Source organism: Bubalus kerabau, chromosome X (assembly GCF_029407905.1).
Source record: "Bubalus kerabau isolate K-KA32 ecotype Philippines breed swamp buffalo chromosome X, PCC_UOA_SB_1v2, whole genome shotgun sequence".
Classification (NCBI taxonomy): domain Eukaryota; kingdom Metazoa; phylum Chordata; class Mammalia; order Artiodactyla; family Bovidae; genus Bubalus; species Bubalus kerabau.
Genome location: NC_073647.1, coordinates 100,207,318 through 100,225,616, shown reverse-complemented (window position 1 = coordinate 100,225,616; position 18,299 = coordinate 100,207,318). Strand labels below are relative to the sequence as shown.

Sequence of the window (18,299 nt, the reverse complement as noted above, 5' to 3'; positions counted from 1 at the left end):
CAATAGACTTCATTTTACTTGTGTTTCAAAATAACTGGGGAGAAGAGTAAGTCATGATTCAGTTGAAAGGTAAAAATTATTATTATTATTATTTTTTTTTTGGTAAGAATTTCACTTTCTTTATATAAACTCTCTAAACAATTTGAAATTCCTTTTTCTCAAGCTGAATGCCAAGATGCCATGTCATCTAAACAGAGGTATCCTCAGTTGGGAAATTCAGAGACTACTTAGCTACAAGTGTACCTTGACTGAAAGGTCTGCTTTTGTTTTCCTACCCAACTAGCTTTAAATCCTTAAATTGCTTGTTGCTGCTTACAATAGAAAGATGTTCAATAATGTACAAACAGTGACAGCTGAAATACACTCATTTAAACATTTAAACTCTCACAAACCCTGACTGTTGCCATTTGCCAGTTTGGGCAATTTATCCAATACCTGTCTCTATTTTTTCACTTTTTTTTTCTTTTCTTTTTGACTGCTCAGGATGAGGAAGAAACCTTTTCCCATGTTGATACTCATTTTGTTAGCCTCTTCGTAAAGGCATGGGGAGATGGGGAGGCAGGGCAAAATGTATAGTCATGGTAACGCTACAGGAAACCATCAAGCTAAATAACAGCAAACTAAACGCCACACTAAAGGAGATGTACCCCTATGGGATACCACGTGGTCCTTGACAATGATGAGGATTTATCCCTGTCTCTGTCTTTCCCTCTCTGTATGTCTGCCGCTCTCTCTGTCTTCCCCTATCTCTGTCTCCATTATGTCTGTCTGCATCCCTGTCTAATTACTATCTACCTCTTTCTTTGTCTACCTCAGTCTCTGTCTCAGACTGCCTATCTTTGTCACTGTCTGTCTCTGTCTTACTGTCTGTATCTTTCTGTTTCTCTCTGTTTCTGACAATCCCTTTTTTGTCTGGGTCTCTATGTTTCTGTCTCTGTCTCTGTATTTCTCCAGTGCTTCTGTATCCGTCTGTATCTGCATCTCTCTGTGTCTCTTTCTCCATCCGTCTGTCTTTGTCTTTCCCTTTCTGTCCCGACCTGTCTCTGTCTTTCTCCCCACCCCCAACCTTGTTTCTCTCTGACTCTCTCTCTCCCCATCACTATCTCTATGTCTGTTGGCTCTCTTTCAGTGTGTGTCTGTCTTTCTCTGTCTCTCAGTCTGTCTGTCTCTGTCTTTCTATCTGTGTCAATCAGCCTCTGCCTGTCTCCCTGTCTCTGTCTGCTACCATCATTCTTTGCCTTAGTTTGAATGTGTGTCTGTTTGTCCCTGTCTGTGCCCGGCTTCCTCTGCCTCCCTGTCTCTGTCTCCATCTATTTCTACCTGTCTCTGTCTGCCCCTTTCTGTGTATGCCTTTCTACCTGTCTCTTTTGGGGGAGGAGGTATAATATCTGAGTCTGTCCCTCTGTTGGGCTTTCTCAGCCTGCCTGACCAGCTATCTCTGTTTTTCTGTCAGGCTGTCCTGTCTCTGGCTGTTTCTGCATCTGGTTCTGTTGCATCTTTTGATAGTCCATCTCTGCTTCTGCCTGTCTTAAGGAGACAGGAATGAAATGTTATTACAATTCGGTCGACAAACCCTCTTCTGTCATCTTCCCTTCCGGTGGTGTCCTAGAGATAGATGCTGTAAGAAGACAAAGGTTAGCATTCGTGTTCAAAGACACAAGAGACTTAAATAAACAATGACTTATGAAGGAGAAAGCAGTGCCCCAGGGAGGTAAGTGGGATGGACACAGACAGCAGACCAGTGTAAATTATGCTACTGTGGAAAGGGTCTATATATAAACAGCACAAAGATGACACTGAAATTTTGATGAAAGATAAATCATGTGCTGGAAAAAGAAAACCATCTTTTTAAGAGGAAAATAAAAAGAAGAGGGAGTGTCCAGCCACAAGGTCTACAGGAAGGTACTTGCCAAGTCTCAGCCACAGAATTTGGACATGAAACTGCCTGGTGAGAGTTAAAATAGCAAAATTCACCTATTTTATATAAGCACATCACATAAGTTTAATCATGCCATTAAACTTAAACTTTTGAATTGGGGTCAGCAAACACACACACACACACACACACACACACACTGAAGTAAGTGGATTGAAGCAGGATCCAAGGTTTTTATGTCATCACGTGTTCAGCTAGTAACATGACTCCTAAGACATTCACACACACACACACACACACACACACACACATTTATATTTTATGAGCCCACATGAGGTTCCACCCTTTCCTTGTCCACTCAGCTACCTGGGCCTTGATGCCCTTCCCTTTATTCAAGATAAATCTCTTGAAAGGGGTGTGTCATCTGCCCCCTGTTCTAAGGTTTACTTGCTTGAGTCCAGGCACCATCTATATGTCATAGACTCTCAAATTCATAGCCCATGCACAGACCACTTCTTTGAATCCAGACCTATAGCCAGCAGTCTGCCCCACCACTTGGAAATCTCAAAGGTGGTGCGATCTACAAAGGAACCAAATAGAACTAATAGTCCAGGCAACCAATTTTAATCTAAATGTAGATTCCTTCCTCATTTGAGTAAATAAATAGAAAGACACTGATGCTGGTAAGGAGAAAATAACCAGGATGTTAGCGGAAACTTATACTTCTTCAAGTGTTTGTGTTTCAGAAGTAAAATTTGTCTATTCATGACATTCTAAAGAAAGGTGGCAATTTTTTTTTTCCTAGTAGGTAAGAGAATTGAAATTTACCTCATTTATTTAGACAATACCCAATTGATATATGAACAGTCTTCGGGAATGATTTGTTCTAACAGTGCAGATCAAAGTTTGGTTTAGTCTGTGAACACGTTTTCCATGTCAATTGCTATGATTAGATTCTGAGATCAGACACCAAAGGATAAATTTCACTCCACAGTGTAGCAAAATTCAACTATCAAACTTGGTTTAAAGACTAGCAGGGTAATAAGATGCAGTGCAAGGAACAAAAGCTATCTGGGCAGATTCAAGGTAAGATTTGAATACCCAAAAGATCCTTAATTCTCTGAGAACTATTCATCACATAAACACACTGCATTACATTGGTGATGTCTGTCAATTATTTTAAAAAATAAAAATAGTACATGGTGATGGCAAAAATAGGAATCTACAAGCAGCTGATGGTTTTGATTAGCATGTTTGCAGTACATGGGATTTTATGATGAGTGATGACTCTAAGTGAATTAAAATCATCCAAGCGGTCACGAAGAACATGTTTTGGGTGAAGGCAAGTGGCTGAGTATGGTCCACCACAGGTGAGGAAGACTTCCTGTAGAGGTATATTCTTAAAAATGGTAGCCCCTAGTCATATGTGATTACTTAAATTGATTCAAATTAAATAAAATTGAAAATTCAGTCTCACTCGCAGCATTTGAAGTGCTCAATGGCTACATGTAAACCCGTGGCTACTATACTGTGCACAGTGCAGATATGGAACATCTCTATCAGCGCAGAGAATTCTGTTAGATAGTGCTGTTCTATAATCAGTCATTCCAAGTAAAATTTACGTTTCTTTCTACTTCTGAATACATAGGTCGCCTGGATAACCTATGTGGGGGTGGGTGATGTTTGTGGGGATGGGGAGGAGTTAGAAAAACAGACATACAGAATGGTCACATTTGGATTTACAGGGTCTCATCAAGGTCTTATTTGTCTCACTGTGCTTACTGAGATGTTATGGAGGCTGGGGACAGGGCTTGAGGAAGGTTGGTAGCCACCCAAAGGAACCGTTTGTTTTGGAACCCTGTGCTTTGAATGTGAAGAATTTGATCTAAACTTCTGTGGCCCATACAACATCTGACCTGGTGGTCAGGCCATCATCTCAAACTCATTGTCCAAAACTCAACCTTGGCTTTCTTTCTCCCATTCCACTATCATGAATATCTATTTTCAATATATTTTATGGTTGGTCTTTTACTGTTCATATTGTTACTATCTCCACCAGTATACTAGCCCTCTTCTCAGTCTCTAGGCCTTGAAATCGCTGGTTGAAAGGATACAAAATAAATGTCTTTGTAAACTGAAACTTACATTAGAAATAATAGCATGTGGGGTTATTGTAAATACATTTAGATACAAATACATAAATACATAAATCAAATACATTTGAGTCTTCTGCTTTGCTTTGCCATCAGGTTTAACGTGATGTGATAGTTCGATGCCTCCCAGCTAAAGACCAGCAGGAACACATTTGTAGTTGAACAATTTGAGTTTGTTATTCTTTGCAGTGAAGGAGAACATACACAGTGAAGGAACTGTGGGCCACACAAGTACGTGGGTGATAGAAAAGGGATGTTAAAAGATTTGGGCTTGGGACTTCCCTGCTGGTCCGGTGGATGAGACTTTGCCTTCCAAAGTAGGTGGTGTGGGTTCGCTCCCTGGTTGGGGAAACTAAGGTCCCATATGTCTTGAGGCAAAAACCAAAACATTAAAGAAAAAAAAAAAAAAACAGAAGCAATATGTTAACAAATTCAATAAAGACTAAATAATGGGACCACCTCAAAAAAAAAAAAATAAAGAAATAAAGAGGTGGGCTTGTTTTAGGTGATTTGGGTGAGGTTTTAAAGAAGCAGAGCTTTGATCTGGATTGGATACTGTCAGGAAAACAGGGTATTCCTATGACAGTATCTTAATAAACCTTTTGTATAGAGAGAATAGATTAGAGTGAGGTTAAAGCTACAATTGCTGAAAACAAACAAAGAAACAAAGCAAAGGGGACAACAAAACCCCCAAACTAGCAGTCACTCATACTAGCTAGGAGAGGGATATACGGTGATTTCTACAGTGATTTTGCTTTTGTGTGTACTTAGGAAAAAAAATCACGAAGTGGCCTTTGTTTTGTCTCACTTTATCATGATCTCAGAGTGACAAGGTCTCATGATCTCACCTGAAGTTGGCATTCCCTGAGATGTTTTTCAGTGTCTAATGGGAGAATAACATGTCCTAGCCTGGATGTCAAGAGATATTTTTTTGTACCCCCTTTTGGCCACAAGCCATTAATCCATGTTATCTAGATTATCAACACTGCTCTGATTTTGATGATCAGGAATTTGTTTAGAGAATGTAGTCTGTAGTAGGACATGGATTGGTCTCTCCTGCTCCTTTTGTAGTAGAATGCATCATTGAATACTCTGGTGTGACACGGGCTGTGCATTTAAGACTCCAGACAGGATGCATTGGCCAACTGCAAAACAAGTAATCAAATGAAACACAATGATTATTAGTCCTTGAAACAGGACTTGAAGTCAAGGGCTTGGATTATAAAAACCAGGCAATGAATCCAGCTGGGTTCACCTTTGAGCACCACATGACTTTTGTTAGAATCAAAGACAAGTTTTGGACCACCTTGCTAGTTATTATTTTCCCTAATGTGAGAATATCAATTCACAAAGCCTATATGAATACGGAGTCAGTTATTCTTCGTGTGTGTGTGTGTGTGTGTGAGAGAGAGAGAGAGAGAGAGAGTTGCTCAGTCATGTCTGACTCTTTGCAACCCCATGGACTATAGCCCACGAGGCTCCTCTGTCCATGGTATTCTTCAGGCAAGAATACTGGAGTGGGTTGCCATTCCCTTCTCCAGGGGATCTTCCCGACCCAGGGACTGAACCCGGGTCTCCTGCATTGCAGGCAGATTCTTGACCATCTGAGCCGCCAGAGAAGCCCTTCCTGGTGAGTTTTTAAAAGAAATTGGCTTGACTGTTACTGGATAATCCCTCTCTCTCTAACCCCTCCCCCCTCCCCCACCCGTTTCTGGAAAACAAGATCTGCTGGGATGTTTAGTTTAACAGATCACAAAGTCTCTAGCAATTATCCTGAACACACAAGATAAGTTAGCATATGCCATATGGGTGTTCTATAAGATGTTACATAACAAATAGTACCTCATTGTGGCACGGCCTCTATCAGGAGAATAAGCATCATGTATTACAACTAGAGAAAGCCGATTTTGTGTTCCTCAAGGTAAGTGATGTATTTAGCAGAACTTCCCTTGTGTGGCTCAGCTGGTAAAGAATCCACCTGCGGTGGAGGAGACCTGGGTTCGATCCCTGGGTTGGGAAGATCCCCTGGAGAAGGGAAAGGCTACCCAGTCCAGTATTCTGGCCTGGAGAATTCCATGGACTCTGTAGTCCATGGGGTCGCAAACAGTCCAACACGACTGAGTGACTTTCACTTTCAACCAGTTTCACAAAGCAGGCTGACTATCATGAACAAACGGAATGCCATGAGCAAATTTGACTATAAGGGTCAGGGTGACTCCAGTAATGGAGTCTACCCTTGATTGAGTGGGATATGCCGAGAGGGCACAGGATTGGCCCAGAGGAGCTACCCCACATCTGAGGTCGGGGCGGTGGCCGGGAGAAGCTACCTGACGCCCCCACGCCCGAGGCCAGGGGCGGTGGCCAGGAGAAGCAATCCCAAGTCCGAGGCCAGGGGCGGCGGCCGGGAGGACCAACCCCACATCCAAGGAGCTGTGGCTGCCCGGGCGCAGGAGGGCCTAGAGGAGCTATCCCATGTTGAAGGTCAGGAAGGGCGACTGTGGGGAGATAACCCTCGTGCAAGGTAAGGAAAGGCGGCTGCGCTTTGCTGGAACAGCCGTGAAGTGATAACCCACGCCCATGGTAAGAGAAGCCCAATAAGACAGTAGGTGTTGCAAGAGGGCATCAGAGGGCAGGCACACTGAAACTGTACTCACAGAAAACTAGTCAATCTAATCACACTAGGACCACAGCCTTGTCTAACTCAAAGAAACTAAGCCATGCCCATGGGACAACCCAAGACGGGTGGGTCATGGTGGAGAGATCTGACAGAATGTGGTCCACTGGAGAAGGGAAAGGCAAACCATTTCAGTATTCTTGTCTTGACAACCCCAAGAGCAGTATGAAAAGGCAAAATGAGAGGATACTGAAAGAGGAACTCCACAGGTCAGTAGGTGCCCAATATGCTACTGGAGATCAGTGGAGAAATAACTCCAGAAAGAATGAAGGGAAGGAGCCAAAGCAAAAGCAATACCCAGCTGTGGATGTGACTGGTGATAGAAGCAAGGTCTGATGCTGTAAAGAGCAATACTGCATAGGAACCTGGAATGTCAGGTCCATGAATCAAGGCAAATTGGATGTGGTCAAACAAGAGATTGGTGAGAGTGAATGTCGACATTCTAGGAATCAGCGAACTCAAATGGACTGGAATGGGTGAATTTAACTCAGATGACCATTATATCTACTACTGCGGGCAGGAATCCCTCAGAAGAAATGGAGCAGCCATCATGGTCAATAAAAGAGTCCGAAATGCAGTACTTGGATGCAATCTCAAAAATGACAGAATGATCTCTGTTCGTTTCCAAGGCAAACCATTCAATATCACAGTAATCCAAGTCTATGGCCCAACCAGTAAGGCTGAAGAAGCTGAAGTTGAACAGTTCTGTGAAGACCTACAAGACCTTTTAGAACTAACATCCAAAAAAGATGTCTTTTTTATTATAGGGGACTGGAATGCAAAAGTAGGAAGTCAAGAAACACCTGGAGTAACAGGCAAATTTGGCCTTGGAATACGGAATGAAGCAGGGCAAAGACTAATAGAGTTTTGCCAAGAAAATGCACTGGTCATAACAAACACCCTCTTCCAACAACACAAGAGAAGACTCTACACATGGACATCACCAGATGGTCCACACCGAAATCACACTGATTATATTCTTTGCAGCCAAAGATGGAGAAGCTCTACACAGTCAGCAAACACAAGACCAGGAGCTGACTGTGGCTCAGGTCATGAACTCCTTATTGCCAAATTCAGACTGAAATTGAAGAAAGTAGGGAAAACCACTAGACCATTCAGGTATGACCTAAATCAAATCCCTTATGATTATACAGTGGAAGTGAGAAACAGATTAAAGGGCCTAGATCTGATAGACAGAGTGCCTGATGAACTATGGAATGAGGTTCCTGACATTGTACAGGAGACAGGGATCAACACCATCCCCATGGAAAAGAAATGCAGAAAAGCAAAATGGCTGTCTGGGGAGGCCTTACAAATAGCTGTGAAAAGAAGAGAAGTGAAAAGCAAAGGAGAAAAGGAAAGATATAAGCATCTGAATGCAGAGTTCCAAGGAATAGCAAAAAGAGATAAGAAAGCCTTCCTCAGCGATCAATGCAAAGAAATAGAGGAAAACAACAGAATGGGAAAGACTAGAGATCTCTTCAAGAAAATTGGAGATACCAGGAGAACATCTCATGCAAAGACGGGCTCGATAAAGGACAGAAATGGTATGGACCTAACAGAAGCAGAAGATATTAAGAAGAGGTGGCAAGTATACACAGAAGAACTGTACAAAAAAGATCTTCACGACCCAGATAATCACGAGGGTGTGATCACTGACCTAGAGCCAGACATCCTGGAATGTGAAGTCAAGTGGGCCTTAGAAAGCATCACTAAGAACAAAGCTAGTGGAGCTGATGGAATTCCAGTGGAGCTATTCCAAATCCTGAACGATGATGCTGTCAAAGTGCTGCACTCAATATGCCACCAAATTTGGAAAATGCAGCAGTAGCCACAGGACTGGAAAAGTTCAGTTTTCATTCCAATCCCAAAGAAAGGAAATTCGAAAGAATGCTCAGACTACCACACAATTGCACTCATCTCATACGCTAGTAAAGTAATCCTCAAAATTCTCCAAGCCAGGCTTCAGCAATATGTGAACCATGAACTTCCTGATGTTCAAGCTGGTTTTAGAAAAGGCAGAGGAACCAGAGATCAAGTGGTGAACATCCGCTGGATCATGGAAAAAGCAAGAGAGTTCCAGAAAAACATCTATTTCTGCTTTATTGACTATGCCAAAGCCTTTGGCTGTGTGGATCACAATAAACTGTGGAAAATTCTGAGAGATGGGAAGACCAGACCACCTGATCTGCCTCTTGAGAAATTTGTATGCAGGTCAGGAAGCAACAGTTAGAACTGGACATGGAACAACAGCCTGGTTCCAAATAGGAAAAGAAGTACGTCAAGGCTGTTCATTGTCACCCTGCTTATTTAACTTCTATGCAGAGTACATCATGAGAAACGCTGGACTGGAAGAAACACAAGCTGGAATCAAGACTGCCGGGAGAAATATCAGTAACCTCAGATATGCAGATGACACCACCCTTATGACAGATAGGGAAGAGGAACTAAAAAGCCTCTTGATGAAAGTGAAAGTGGAGAGTGAAAAAGTTGGCTTAAAGCTCAACATTCAGAAAACGAAGATCATGGCATCCGGTCCCATCACTTCATGGGAAATAGATGGGTAAACATTGGAAACAGTGTCAGATTTTATCTTTTTGAGCTCCAAAATCACTGCAGATGGTGACTGCAGCCATGAAATTAAAAGATGCTTGCTCCTTGGAAGGAAAGTTACGACCAACCTAGATAGCATATTCAAAAGCAGAGACATTCCTTTGCCAACAGATTTCTGTCTAGTCCAGGCTATTGTTTTTCCTGTGGTCATGTATGGATGTGAGAGTTGGACTGTAAAGAAGGCTGAGCACCGAAGAATTGATGCTTTTGAACTGTGGTGTTGGAGAAGACTCTTGAGAGTCGCTTGGACTGCAAGGAGATCCAACCAGTCCATTGTGAAGGAGATCAGCCCTGGGATTACTTTGGAAGGAATGATGCTAAAGCTGAAACTCCAGTACTTTGGCCACCTCATGCGAAGAGTTGACTCATTGGAAAAGACTCTGCTGCTGGGAGGGATTGGAGGCAGGAGGAGAAGGGGACGACAGAGGATGAGATGGCTGGATGGCATCACTGACTCGATGGACATGAGTCTGAGTGAACTCCGGGTGTTGGTGGTGGACAGGGAGACCTGGCGTGCTGTGATTCATGGGGTCTCAAAGAGTCGGACACGACTGAGCGACTGAACTGAACTGAACTGAGCTGACACTCCTTTGTCTTAGTCACATAAAACATTATTTCCTTTCAGCCCAGAGCTGACGATAATACAACAAAACAACTCAGCTAAAACTCTGTACTAAGGATTACATAACAACAATGTATCCCACTTGAGGACATGTTTCTCCTTCTTGAGGACCTTCTGACTATCTTATTGTTATCTTACAATGTATATTATGGGAGTAGGACTGGTAAGATCTTTTTACTGTTAGTTCTAATCCTGTCATCTTAAAATGTAAATTATGGGAGTTGGTCTAGGAAGACCTTTACAACCTTGAGTCATTCGTTTGATTTACTGTAATAACCAATTAAAAAAGTATAGAGCTCCCTTGCTAAGACTAGTGAGGGGGCATTCTCTGTCCCCCTTCTGATGTCTATGTCAGAAGCTTTCTCTGTCCCTTTTCATACTTTGATAAAACTCTGCTACACAAAAGCTCTTGAGTGATCAAGCTTGGTCCCTGGTCCCAAAGCTAAATCTTCTTCTTTGGAGATCATGAATCTGATACCGTTCACTGTAAGCTAACATCTTGGGGCTTCGTCCAGGATCTTCAGGACAAGGTAAACACACTCAGAGCTCTAGTCTCTGCTTTCTCAGTATACACGCTTTCTGCTTTACTTTACTAACTCTATGGCGTGCCTGTCTGTGTGAATGTAGAAGGAAAGAGACGTACCGAAATGAGTATGAAATGAGCACTGAGCCCTGCTCTGCAGTTTCATGGTGCCTCGTAATGCCTGAGGCAGCCCCCCAAAAGGGAGCCTTGTTGGGAGTTTATACCGACCTGCCAATGCCAAGAGACACCCAACGTCCCTGCGAGGGGAGTGGCCAGAAAAGGGCAAAGCACGTGGGCTGAACTTTCCTTTCTTGGTCACCTTTTCCTGGTCTCTTCCACAATTTCGTAATTCCATGGGGAGTTAGAACTACTAACCTAATCCGTCAGATCTTAGACTTTCAAGGGACTTGTGATCCATGCCATTACTGTGTACTTTTACTTAGACCCCAAGCTTGGTAGTCATGGGGAACCCAGACTTGCTAGGAGCATGTTCAGGAACGGGGTGGAACTCTAGCTCCAGCAGCACCTTTGGGAACTAGGTGAAGCTCTAGCTTCAGCGGTGTCTCTCTCTTGACTGCTTCCATAGGGGGCCAGAGTCCTAAAAGCGAGTCCTTGCCATACTTGTGCCTCTGAACTACATGGATGGAAGTGCTGCTAGAGAGCATGAGGTTTCTAAGAACATAGGTCAGGAATTCCAGACTGGAAGTACAATGGGCTTCTTCCTTTGGTAGTGCTAGCTCTTAGCAGACCGGAGAAAGCTCTCCAGTGCCTTCTGTCTCAACTCCTTAGGTATTCCTTTTGTGGAATCTGTGAAAATGAGCTGGAAGGATTGGCCCTAATAGCTTGAGGACAAAAGTCACTTTTTCCTCACGGGCCGACCCTCTACCACCTCTTTTGCTGTCACATACACTGGTGTGGTGACACAAAGAAGGGACGTATTGATTGTTGTTTGTCCCTTTATAACTCACCGCTTCTACTGTGGTCAGGACTGTACTCAGGAATGTGCACAGGCACTCGTAAGACAGATGCTTCCCCTAGCAGTGCCAGCTTGGGAAACATTCCAGGAAACTACTCTGTTACACCCCAGGTGGCATCAGAGGAAAAGCACAAATCAAACAAAGGTCGTGGTGGTATGGAACTAGAAATCAATTTGGGATGCCATCAGGTCTACCCCTGGTGCATCTCCCCCTTGCCTCGATGGTAGAATGAGCGGGCTGAAGGGAAGGCGCCTGAGTCAGCAAGTGACAGACTAAGTCCGTCTAGGAAAGGAAAAGCTTCGGTGGAAAGTCTGTCTCCACCCCCATCTAGAGCAGGGAGGGACACCTCCGATGGAAAGAAGCAAAGGCGCTGGTTGCCGCTTTTTTCTCTCTTACCGATGCTGCTGCTGCTGATAAGTCGCTTCAGTCGTGTCCGACTCTGTGTGACCCCACAGATGGCAGCCCACCAGCCTCCTCTGTCCTTGGGATTCTCCAGGGAAGAATACTGGAGTAGGTTGCCATTTCCTCCTCCACTCTCAAAGTTCCAGACCCATACCCTTGGATTGTGTCCTGAAAACCTGGGGTAAGTTTGACCCCCAGAGCACAAAGAAGACACACCTGACTTTCCTTTGCAAATCTGCATGGCCACAATATCCATTGGAGGGTGGCAGACAAGGGTGGCCAGTTGAAGGGTCTCTTAACTACGATATTGTTTTACAACTAGACCGGTTCTGTAGAAAACAAGGGAAATGGGTAGAAGTGCCATATGTGTTCCCCTTTTTCTCTCTGTGAGATATACCAGACTTAAGTCCTAAGGGTACAGATTTGGGTGTAAAGCCTTCAGCTCCCTCCTATCCTCTTACTCTGCCTCTGCTTCTGTATCCGGGGCTCACAACTGAGCAAGCTGAGGGTCAAGGCACCCCTCCAGGAAGGGTTGCCTCAGTCTCGATAGAAGTTCAAACAACCCCAGTTCCAATGCAGCCTCAGACTACTCTGGTTTCAATGGGAACTCAGACAGTCAAAGTAGAGAAGGTGCAGATAACCAAAACTAAGGTAAAATACGAGAAAGAGGATGAGGATGAGAAAAAGCAGGTTTCTCTAATCTATCCCTCGGAACGTATGTGAGGCGTAGCTAGAGGGGCTGAGGAACAGCCACACAACTTACTGCCTCTGCAGGAGGCCCCCACTGGGAAAAATAACCAATCCATAAAAATCCATAAGCCCTTTTCTTACCCAGAGGTACAACGGATAAAGAGAGATCTGGGAGACTAGAGGATCCAGAAAAGTACATAGAAGCCTTTACAGGACTCACTTTACTTTATGAGCTTACTTGGAGAGATGTAATGTATGTCTTGGGACAGACGCTGACTCGTGACTCGAGAGCTTGAGTTTTGGGGGAAGTTACTATTTTTGGAGATGAATGGCTTGAACGTGAGACAAGGGGAAAGAGGGAACACGAACTAGCCCTCCTCCCTACAGGGAGCCAAGCAGTTCCCATAGCAGAGCCAGACTGGGATTATCACAAAGAGGAAGGGAGACAGGAGTAGACCCTCTTTGACAATTGCATTATTGAAGGGCTTAAGAGAGCTCGAACGAAGCCTCTAAATTATGCTAAGTTGGCTGACATAGAACAGGTAGAGAAGGAAACTCCTGGTAAATTCCTAGACAGGCTACGGGAGGCTCTCCACAAGTTTACTGACATTGATCCCAAATGTGCAGAGGAGAAATGATCTTAAAAGATAGATTTCTCACTCAGTCACCCAGTCGGCTCCAGATATCTGCTGTAAGTCACAAACACAGGCGTTTGGGCCAAATCAGTCTTTAAAACAGTGTTACAGCTGGCTCAGATGGTATATTGCAGTAGAGAATATGAGAAGGGGGAAGGACAACAGAAGAGAACCAAAGAAAAGGCTCAGGCTCTAGTGATGGCTATGAAAACTGCTATGAATCAGCCTGAAGAGAAAAATGTCCAGAGGAAGCCAGGTGAAAAGGGATGGGCTTGCTATTACTGTGGAAAGGAGGGGCATCTCAAGCGAAGTTGCTCTCAGGTGTCTAAGCCGCCCCTGGCTCCCTGTCTGGTCTGTAAAGGACCACCCTGGAGGAGAGACTGCCCCCAGAGGCACAGGTCCCAGGGGTCAGACTCTCAGGACAATCAGGACTGAAGGTGCCCAGGGATCCCCACACAAGCTCCTGTCCTAATGACACCCGAGGAACACCGGGTATTAATAACTGTGGGGGGCCAATCAGTCGACTTTCTTTTGGACACTGGGGCAACTTTCTCTGTGCTCACTGAAGCCCCTGGTCTGCTTTCCTCCTGATCCACTACTGTAATGGGACTGTCAGGATGAGCCAAAGGCTATGACTGAAATATTCAGTCATCCTTTAAGCTGCAACCGGGACTCTGTGCTGTTTTCCCACGAGTTTCTGATCATGCCAGAGTCCCCCTCACCCCTTCTCGGGAGGGACAGACTGAGGAAGGTCCAGGCCTCTGTAGTCATGAATATGGAGTCTGCTCTTTCTCTCCCATTGATTGAACAAAATGTAAATCCTAAAGTGTGGGCTGATGGAGGAACTGTGGATCGAGCACAAAATACTGTTCTTGTCCTTATCAAGTTCAAAGACCCTCACCTATTTCCACATCAAATGCAGTATCCATTAAAGCCCGAGGTTAAGGAATGGGCGAAATCTTACTGTACTGACTTGTCATGATGTAAGTGGGATCTTAAACTCTAAAGTTCAGAGCAACAACGCTCCACCTTTAAAGCTGCTGTAACTCAAGGGGTGTCGAAAGCTCTAGGAATCGAGTATCACTTACACTGTTCCTGGAGACCCTAATCTTCAGAAAAAGTTGAAAAGGCTAATGACATTATTAAGAGACATCTACGTAAATTAACTCAAGAGACACAGGACGATTGGCTTAAAGTTCTACCCATAGCTTTAATGAGGGCTCAGACTGCCCCTAAAAAGGAAGGACCGTCCCCCTTTGAATGTATCTACGGAAGACCCTTCTTATGCACAGACATTGTTATAGACCCTTAGAATTAGAATCAGCCTTAGAATTAACTATGTGACGCAGCTTTCAGCCTTTCAACAGACATTACGGAAACTCTGGGAGGTGACTCCTGACCCAGCCGGAGTCAAACAAGCCTCTGAACCAGGCACCGAGGTCTTGAAAAAGACATTGGGATCTGGAGATCAATCTCTCGAGCCCCTCTGGGAAGGCCCTTGCCAGGTTATTCTTTCTTCTCCCACAGCTGTCATGGTGCCAGCAATTGATTCCTGGGTGCACCACACTCAAGTTAAGAAGTGGCACCCTGACCAAAACTAAACAATGTCATTTGACGTCTTTATCCTCTAAGCTTTTACCTCTTACTTTTCAGATGGGCCTGACAATCGACATGGGCCTGCTTCTGCTGACTCCAAACGTCCCGAGTCTGCCATTTGACCCTCAAGACAACGCCTTTCTGTCCTGGGCTCATTCTTATGCTGCATTCCACAATCGGTCTAATTGCTGGGTCTGCGGAGTGCTCCCCTCTTCATCAGTTGAAGGGTTCCCATGGTGGGTTTTTCCATTTCAAGGAAAAGACTTTCTTCAACTCTGTGAAAATATCTTCACCAACAACAATCACATGTGATGCCTCTCTTTAATCTGATGACATCTAGCAATCCTAAAATGGACTGGTGTAACACTCTGTACCTTAACTATGGCTATAATGTGACTTTCAACTTTGATCGTACAGCATCTTGATTTAATGTCTATTTTGCTGAACATTAAGAAAGTAAATGGGTCTAGATCTCATGGTTTCCTACCTAATGTTTATCAAATATGGGATGAGGTCATATGGCTAACTCCTGAAAAGGGACGCCTACTACCTAATGCTCCCAAACGCTGGGAACAAATAGAGCCATCCCCAGAAGTTAGCTGACAACTTAATTAAAACGATCGGAAACAATTGGGGGTTTTGCCTCAAGAAATATGCAATGTAATCATTCCTGTGTTTTCCAATTCCAGTTCAGGCCCTCCTTTTGCCTCGCCAGGAACTCACTGGGACTGGATCGCTCTGTCACGCTGGTTTGCTCCAAACAGGACCTATTGGATATGTGGCTCTTATCTATGGGCATGGCTTCCCCCTGGCTGGATAGGGAGGTGCACCCTAGGTCTAGCTTTTACTCGTGGCTTCATATTTTCAGAGCTTCCAGAGAATCCTGCTGATCTGCCACAGCTTAAAACTCGCTGGGCAAGGTCTGTATTTCACTGGTATGATTATCTGGCTGCAATATCCATCCCCTCTCTGGGGACACAGATGTTATGCTACGAGTTGATGCTCTGACTAACTTAACTCAACAGGCTTTACAAGATTCTCAAAAAGCTAGTTCAGCCCTTAATGCTAAACAAATACAAATTAGAAAGGCGGTTTTACAAAACAGATTGGCCTTAGATATTCTAACAGCCGCACAAGGAGGAACTTGTGCCAGTATTCATACCCAAAGTTGCACACATATACCAGATATGAGTACTAATGCTACTCACATACTAAACACATGAACAAGATGATTCAGGCTATGGATTCTCTCAAAGCTTCAGACACCTCACTTTGGGAAAGGTTAACTAGCTCCCCATGGTAGAAAACTATCTTAATTGTAGTAATTCTAATTGTTCTGTTTTTACTGTTTGCTCCCTGCATCTGCAACTGTGTAACTGGATTTGTTTCTAACCGTCTGAAAGCTTTTAATTTACAAATGGCTGTCCAGGCTCCTAGGAGTGCCACAGCCTCCTTCAACTATTACTTGGGGCCCCTAGATCAGAGACCCTCAAAATGAGGGCTAGGAGAATATGTTGCCTCAACAATTTAGGGATGATGCCCCTCAACAGCAGGAAGTAGTTATGGAACAAAAAACGATGCCCCTTTCCCTTGGCAACATCATTCTCCTAAAAGAAAAGCGGGGAATGAGAGAGTCAATTTCTAGGTAGGTTGATAAAAGTCCGGGATCCCCAAAGAGGAGAGAGCATCTGGTGTTCTCAAAGAGGAGGTAGGGGTCTGGAGTTCTCAAGGAGGAGAAAAGGACAAACGTGTTTGTTTGTTTTATTCATAAAACATTTTTTTTTCCTTAGCCTTGAGCTGATGATTGTACAACAAAACAACTCAGCTTAAACTCTGTACTAAGGATTACATAACAACAATGTATCCTGCTTGAGGATATGTTTCTCCTTCCTGAGGACCTTCTGACTAATCCTGTTATCTTACAATGTACATTATGGGAGTGGGTCTGGTAAGATCTTTCTACTGTTAGTTCTAATCCTGTCATCTTAAAATGTAAATTATGGGAGTTGATCTAGGAAGACCTTTACAACCTTGAGACATTCTTTTGATTTACTGTAATAACCAGTTTAAAAAGTATAAAGCTCCCTTGCTAAGACTAGTGAGGGGGCATTCTCTGTCCCCCTTCTGATGTCTATATCAGAAGCTTTCTCTGTCCCTTTTCATACTTTAATAAAACTCTGCTCCACAAAAGCTCTTGAGTGATCAAGCCTGGTCCCTGGTCCCGAAGCTAAATCTTCTTTGGAGATCACGAATCTGCCACCATTCACCGTAAGCTATCCTCTAAACCAGAAGAACAGCTTAGGTTAGGGGCAGGTAGACCCTTCTGAAAAACATCCATTGCCACTGATGATGAAAAGAAATTGTGTGAAGAGGCTGATAGAAAAAAACACCAGTTTTGAAGGGCTCTTCACTGCTCGGGATGGATTTTATGCTGCAGCTATCACCTGAGGGGTACCCTGTAGACCACACAATTACACAGTTCCTGCATGTAATGCCTGAGTATTCCATGCCATTATCTATGAATTCACCTGAGCCACTCACTGATACCATTAAAAGTATTGGCATACTTGCTTGATAAATACAGAAACTCCCAGACAAAAGGCTGTCTCCCATCATCAACTGGAATCATTCTGGCACTAGGGGGAGAACATGCACTGTCACTGCTGAAAACTGCTGCAAGTGGAATCCAGTGGAATCCCAGAAACCTGTACTGTGGCTTTTTGATGTATTAACACATCTGTGAAGATAACTAAAACATCTGATAACTGAATGACATTGTCCTACCTCTCGGGACATTTTGAGTCAGCTTCAGGTAGTAGGGATGGGACATCTTTTCCTATAGATTCCAAGTAGGGCTGTCTTCCTTACACGTTTTTCCCCTCAAGGGCTAGTGACTCCTCATTAAGTCAGTCTTATCACATGTAATCAAAACAGCAGTACCGAGCAGATGATTCAAGCCACGATTAAGGAAAACAAAAAGCCAAAGATCAAGCCTCTTCCAACTCTTCTCAAGAAGTTCCTTTAACTCTAGCTCCTGAGGAGTCTGGCTGAACACATCTATACTATGTCTATATCTATATCTATATCTATATCCATATCCACATCCATATCTATATCTATCTGTATCTTTTTCTAGATGGTCCAGCAGTGAAAAAGAATTCATCTTGGCCAAGGGGACTCTGAAAGGACTAAAACAGGCATGATGAAAGGTCTCCAATTTCTCCCTTTCTTTCTTCCTTTCCTCTTCCTTCCTTTGCTTTCCTTTCCTCTCGTTTTTTTTTTCTTTTGTTCTTTTTTTCCCCAATCCTTTCCTTCCTTCCTTCCTTCCTTTCCTTTCTACCTCCCCCACTTTGCAAACTTTGGCTACAAGGCTTGAAAAACTTTTCTCAGAAAATACTGCTCTGTTGTTTATTGAGGTTGCATCAATCACCCCAAGCAAACAGCACACAACCAGGAACAACCTCCAACTGTGACTTGCAGTTAAAGAAGAAAACTGCTGCCTAATCCAAAACAGCAAGAACATCTTTCTTGCTACCCT

At 43.8% G+C, this 18,299-nt stretch overlaps 1 pseudogene; it reads left to right on the top strand.

Annotated features, from left to right (window-relative positions):
* The first annotated feature begins 5,782 nt into the window (after positions 1-5,782).
* Positions 5,783-16,966, top strand: LOC129639611 (endogenous retrovirus group PABLB member 1 Env polyprotein-like; annotated as a pseudogene).
* Positions 16,967-18,299: the final 1,333 nt, after the last annotated feature.